Source organism: Limulus polyphemus, unplaced genomic scaffold, assembly GCF_000517525.1.
Source record: "Limulus polyphemus unplaced genomic scaffold, Limulus_polyphemus-2.1.2 Scaffold2508, whole genome shotgun sequence".
In the NCBI taxonomy this organism is placed as follows: Eukaryota; Metazoa; Arthropoda; class Merostomata; order Xiphosura; family Limulidae; genus Limulus; species Limulus polyphemus.
In genome coordinates this window covers 47,412-53,917 of record NW_013668118.1, presented here as the reverse complement: position 1 = coordinate 53,917, position 6,506 = coordinate 47,412, and the positions used below count along the sequence as shown (strand labels likewise).

Genomic DNA, 6,506 nt, shown 5'->3' with positions numbered 1-6,506 from the left:
AATTTGAAAATTTTCAGATGCATAAAAGTATTTTTAATCTTAAAATAAAAATTACCTTGCATGATAGATAGGCAACATGTGAAAAGATAAAAACAGCACAAGAAAAACATTGCTTTACAAACTTTAAGACTTAATAAAAAAAAATTTGATACTTTGCATATGAAAGCATTGTAATGTTTACTGATCAACTGCCAAATTTCGTTAACATTTGCTTACTAATTTAAAGTTATAGTATGAAACTATAACAAGCACAAAATAGTTACGTGCTTAAAGAGTTAGCCTGTGTGTAAAAATTAATTTGTCACTTCTCTTTTAATATATACCATCTGACCAATGAATGAGAGACTTGTTATAAGCTCTAACTGAATACAGAAAGTTTTCAGGACCAGAAATAAGCAAGGGTACTGAATTTATAATAATTATACCTAGCAAAATATGATGTGGATCTTTTTTCTAGGCTTATAATCAGACTGGACACCTTCTGTCTGTAAGAAAAATTGATCCTTTGGCAGAAAAAAAAAGTACCATGTGAACTGATTTTGTTTTTTAACTCACAAGAAGAAATAACACAGGTTTTTTTAATTTGATCTTTTTTTTATTACTGTAACAGGGGACAGTTCTCCAGGATCTCCAGGGCTCTTTCCACCTCCACTGTTGGGTATTTCTAGTAACCCAGGTTCTACACCACACGTTCCCAGTCACAACACCAGGGTAAGACTAGTACTATGGCCTTTAGAAAGACTAATTTCATTATTTATTAATAATTAAACTTGTGCCGACTGTAATTACTTGCACTTTTAGAATTGTTGTTGGCTTTAAAGATCATATTCAAGCAAAGCCAAATGCTTATTGGAGCTGCATCGGGTAACGTTGCAAATATATGATCAAATAAGACTGCTGTGGTTCCAGTTTCTTCAGCCATATTTCTTCTTAAAACAACCACTGATTTTGTGTTATGATTAGCGGATTCTTGTTTCTTGACTTGCTATCTGTACCGAGAGATGTGCCCAACTTCATTGCAATGCCTTTTTGACTCAAAGAGTTTCTTTTTTTTTTAACATTATCCTTCACTTTGCAGATGTGGCTTAGGTAAGGAAATGGTTTTGTTGCCTGTTACTGTCTTAAACACATTTTTATGTAAATATTTCCATTTTCATGGAAAACATTGTTTGATTTTATTTCATTTCACAGTCTTCTGTTATAAACATTTCTTTTCAAAAAACCTTTTTATATTGTTACACTGTTGAATGATTGGTAATTCATTGTGAACTAAATATATAGGTGCTAAATGCCTATTGTTTCATTGCATTGTTATAGAAAACTTGCACAAGTAATGTTCAGTTACACTTTATTTACTTACTGTAATGTAAACTTTGAAATAATTAGTTATTAACTATTCATTTGAAATTTATGAATGCTGTTGAAAGTAATAGATTACATGTTCCAGAATTGGAAAAAATTTTTTCTGATGTAACTATACTTTTGTCACTCCTACTGTTATATATAAACACAAGTTAATGCTAATCTTCATTTTAGTAATTAGTTGTACTGATCAAACTTCTTTGCAAGCTGTTGAATTTAATCTTATCCTATGTCTTGTACTGAAGGTACCATTCTTTCTAAGCAAAGTTTTACATTTTGAGTTGTTCATAAGTGTCATATCCATATTGAATTTTTTTGCTGATGTTAGACTGAAGCACCAAAACCTGACCAGAAGAAGAGTTTACTTCAACAACTTCTTCAACATGCACCAGAACCGTGCTAAACACTTGTACCAAAATCTCCAAGTCGTGATGACTCTCATTAGGAACATGAAGATTTTAACCCTTAAACTCTTGAACATGAAGAAACATTTTGGTGGAATAGACACTTTGAGCAACTATAGCTCATTTAGAAGCTTCTGTGTAAAGCTTTACGCCACAGAGTTTGGGGTTGTTTGTTTATTCCATGTTCGTGTGTGTGTGTGTATATATATTATTGTATAGTTATGTTTGTATATTTCTGACCAACAAGAGATTGATGGAACACTTGACTTGGGAAGTTTTTATGACATGTTTCTCTGGTAACACTTTCAGTGCACACACATACGTACACAAAGAAAAGGAAAGAAGTCCACACTTGGAGTTATGTTGTGTAATAAATATCAGGTCCTATTTGATGTTTTCAACAACTTGATATACACTTAGGTCAGCTCCTGCTTTTAGTACAAACATTTTTTTTAAAGGTCTTAATAGATAGTCACTCGTTCGTTTGTTTTTAGCATGTTTTATCCCAAGTGATATTAATTGTTTAAGGACCTGCATGTGTGTGCGCTAGGGTTTATTATTTTGGCTAGCAGTTTGCTTATGATAGCAGTACATGTATAATATTTTGGCACAATTAATTAAATATTCCAATTTTTTAAATCGTTATGAAATTAATTAAGATATAATGATAAAAGTAATGTAAATTTGTAAATTTTTACCAAGAAAAATATTGTTAGTTTTTAATAAGTAAATGTTTTTTTAACCCAATGGTCCAAATTTCCAAGTTTTGTATGTGGTATAAAAATTGAAGTAAGGAACACAGTAATTAATAAAATAAAGAATATAACTTCTGTACTACACTAATATCAAAAGAAGGAAATGCTTAAAAAACTTTTTAATGGCTTCATTTAAAAAAACGATTTTCAATTTAGGTGTTTTAAAAATTGGCTTAAAGATGTAAAGAAACCGAGTTATATATTTTTTTTTGTAGCACTAGATAATTATTAACGTTTTTGTTTTGTAAATTTAGTTTTAAACTAATCCTACGTGTATGAAGACCTGTTACATTAGACTTGCTAGATTACTTATTATTAAGTGGCATTCTTTGATAGGAAAAAGGCCTCTTATTAACACAGAAAAGTGGAAATATAGCAGCTGTTCTTAAGATGTATAATGTTTGTGTATGATATACAGCAGTGAAAAAAAGGCGATATATAAATGAAAGTAATCATTATAAGACTGTACAATGCTACCTCTGTTAACAGATATCTTTTTACTGGGTGTAAATCTGCAGCTTGTTTGTTGTTTTTTGTTTTGTTTTTCAATGAAAGTACAAATTACTTCTCTGCTTTCCACACTTAGTTCAAAGTTAACACTGGAGTCATTTTCATTTCTCATAGTATTAGAACTTCTAGTAATATTTGTTTAGTGGTGCTCCAAAAACTGTTGTTGTTATTATTGTTTCATTCTTATTCAGAGGGACTTTCTTTGTAAGAGGCCAGTGTTTAGATACGAGAAACAAAAATAACTTAAATTCTTTTTTTTCTGCTACTTGAATTATTTTACAAGTGCTAACAAAATCATGAGCGGAAATCATGTGAGCCAGTAGTAACTTGATGCCTGATTATCTACCCGAGACGATGTTATATACTTGTTATATTAACAAGAACTGTTAACAAAAATTATTAAAAAAAATTAATATGTGATTAATTTGATAAGTGACCATAATATTTAAAAACATTCAGATAAAAAGTTATGTTTCGTGTTGTTTAAAGCACAGCTACAGAAACTCGAAAAACAACAGTCGGGGTGGTGCAAGATAAAATAGTTTTATTATTAAAAAATTGATTTAAAAAGATAGAAAAATAATGGATTTCATTATTCTTTTTACGCATATCCAACCTGTTTCTAATACAGGTTGAGATGTAGTAACATTTCTGTCCATGTGATAAACGTTTTTTATAGTTAAGCTCTGTGTTTTCACAACTGTTAAACATTTTAACGCCTGTATTTTTGAAGATTTTATCAAACGTTTTCTTTTTGTAAAGTCTTTGTAAGTAGTACTTGTCTACCTTGAAACAACCGTTTTTGATCTACCTGGGTGGTCTGACTAAGTCATTGAATTAAAATGTATATCTTAGATATCTTAGATCGCTTTTCAATAGATATTTTTAATACAATTTGATTTAAATTGTTAGTTTACCGATTTTTGTTTTTTCCCACCGGTTTCGTTTATTATCTGAGTAAATTAATTTCATCAAAGATTCACATGCTACTTGACGTTACACTTGACGATTTAAAGAAGTATTTTATTCGGTTTTCCAATTACTAGTATGAGAGAATTCACACCCTAATTCTCTAGACATCACTGTATTCTTAAGGTACACGTGCTTTCTGTTGACACGATTAAGAATGATGATGACGATACGAAACTAAATTTTGTAAAAATTTTTTTTTTAATTTGAAGCTGATAGGTGGCGCTACATGTAAACTAATAGAATTAACGTGGCACCATTGATAAATCGTGACAATGAGCGTATCAAAATGTTTGTGACCTGTTGTATTCTTATTTCAAGCATTTAAACTTTAACATGTATAGATTTCTCGTATCAGCTAAATGTCCTGAAATTCTTTCTCAACCATTGTGTATACGTATACTTGCTGTGTGTGTGTTTATATATATAATAATAATGATATTTCTTATCCGATGTAGTACAGTGAATGTAACAAGCACAGACTAATGCGGTGTGTCACGTCTTTAAATATGGCCAGGAAAAACCAAAAAAGCTGCACTCTTGTTATTACGTCATTATCGCTCAGAACTGAAAGCTTATTGTACAGAATAACATTTGTTTAGATGTACATAAGCTGGTCTCAAGTGTTACTTTGTGCACCAGAAGTAGAGATATCTCTTTGCCTTGCTAAGTGCTTAAGTGACCGTAAAGATTACTCATTCTACCAAAATATTTTCTATACTGCTTTAACTGCTTATCTTATTTCACATTTTCAAAGAACAAATAGCGTAAACAAAATTCCATCCCTCACATTTAAAGGCCTTAAAAAGAAACCGTTAAAGTCGTACTTGTTGCTCCACCTCTAGGCTGGAGGGGTTGATATTTTTGTATACATATAAATATATATGTTTGTGTAATTATCTGCACAGTAGTTTTGACCGTATTGTTAGAGGATTAGGTTAAGTTGAAAGGTATCGAATGTTTTAATATTTCTCTGTGTCTCGAGAGTTAAGTCTGTTTTAGGTATACAGACGACACCAAAAAAGTAGTTTTGTAAATTAGTAAAGCTAGTTAGTAGTGATACTGTTCGTATTGGAATGATTGTTACTGTTGATTCGTCCCAAGAAATGTTTATTTTAATCAATTTCCTCACTGTTAAATTATTGTAAAATTCTGCCACCCCAAAAAACAACGCCGTATATTGTATCCACGCCAGTTGCTGGAGAAGCTGGGATGACGTACAACTACCACGTTGAAGGATTGTTAAGAACAACGGAGACAAGATGGTTGTGTTTAATTTTTTAATACGTGTCTCGGCAAGACAAAAGTTCCTCGTTGTGTTGTGTAAACATATTACAGACGTCTTCTCTGAATAAAATGCTGGGTTAACATTCCTTTTTGTCTTGAAATGATGTCATTTCTGATCAGGAAAACGTTTATAATTTTTACACGAAACATTTTATTCTTGAATTTTTATAACTGTTAAAATGTGTCCTGACCCAGTAACTAACAGCCATTCGTAAATTAAAAGTGGTTGCCAGGACACCCGTAAGTTGTTATACTCATTTACGTGATACAACGAGACGTTAGTTTATCACAATAACCATTATATCTGTTCATATCTTGGGTAAGATATTTGCTGAATGCCCAGTGTGATACTTGTTTGGATTCAGTTTTGACTTGCTTAACTCTTTCTTTAAAAACGATTATCATCAAGAACTACACTGCAAGTTAGTAACCTTACTGGTGGCGACTGAGTTTTCCGATAAACTTGAAGCAACGTTTGTGTATAATTTTGCTATAAAAATGATCCATTGTGTGTGTATCTGAGAGAGAGGGAGCGATCATCCATGATTCCAGAGTTAAATCCCCTAAACCACATATATCTCGTGTACACCACCGGACAGTTACCATACCAATACTTATGGTAATCGAGCAGTTCCCCCTAAACCACATATATCTCGTGTACACCACCGGACAGTTACCATACCAATACTTATGGTAATCGAGCCAACTGTTCTTTAAAGTGTTAACGCGCACCCTCAGCTAGTTCCATTAATATTTATCATTCATCTCCAAGCTGCCTACTTATCATAGTAACGTCGTCCATCTCGTATACTTACTAAGCTAAGCCTCCTTTCACCAACATTCCAGGGCCGAGCGTGCCGGACTATGGATTTGCGGGTCCATGATTCGGATCTTGTACAATTTCCATTTCAAGTCGTGCTCCTTAATTTGGTGCCATGGGTGCAGTATAAGTATGATGGTCAAATCCCACTTTTCGTTGGTAAAGAGTTGGGAGTGGGTGGTGTATACTAGCTGCCTTCCCTCTTGTGTATCAGTTCAAAACTAGAGGGGCACTCAGTGGAGCCCATACCTCCTCCACTCGGTGTTGATCATATTCGGTTCTCGAAAAATACGAAAATGTGACCGTCGTAATCAATGGATACAGACCACTTTGGCAGGATAATGAGGAAGAATATTCTATATAGGTCCATCAACGTTAATTAAAATCCAGTAATTTTTG

General features: G+C 32.6%; 1 pseudogene; it reads left to right on the top strand.

The window, feature by feature from the left end:
- Window positions 1-5,373, top strand: part of LOC106467150 — a 66,005-nt pseudogene extending 60,632 nt beyond the window's left edge.
- Window positions 5,374-6,506: the final 1,133 nt, after the last annotated feature.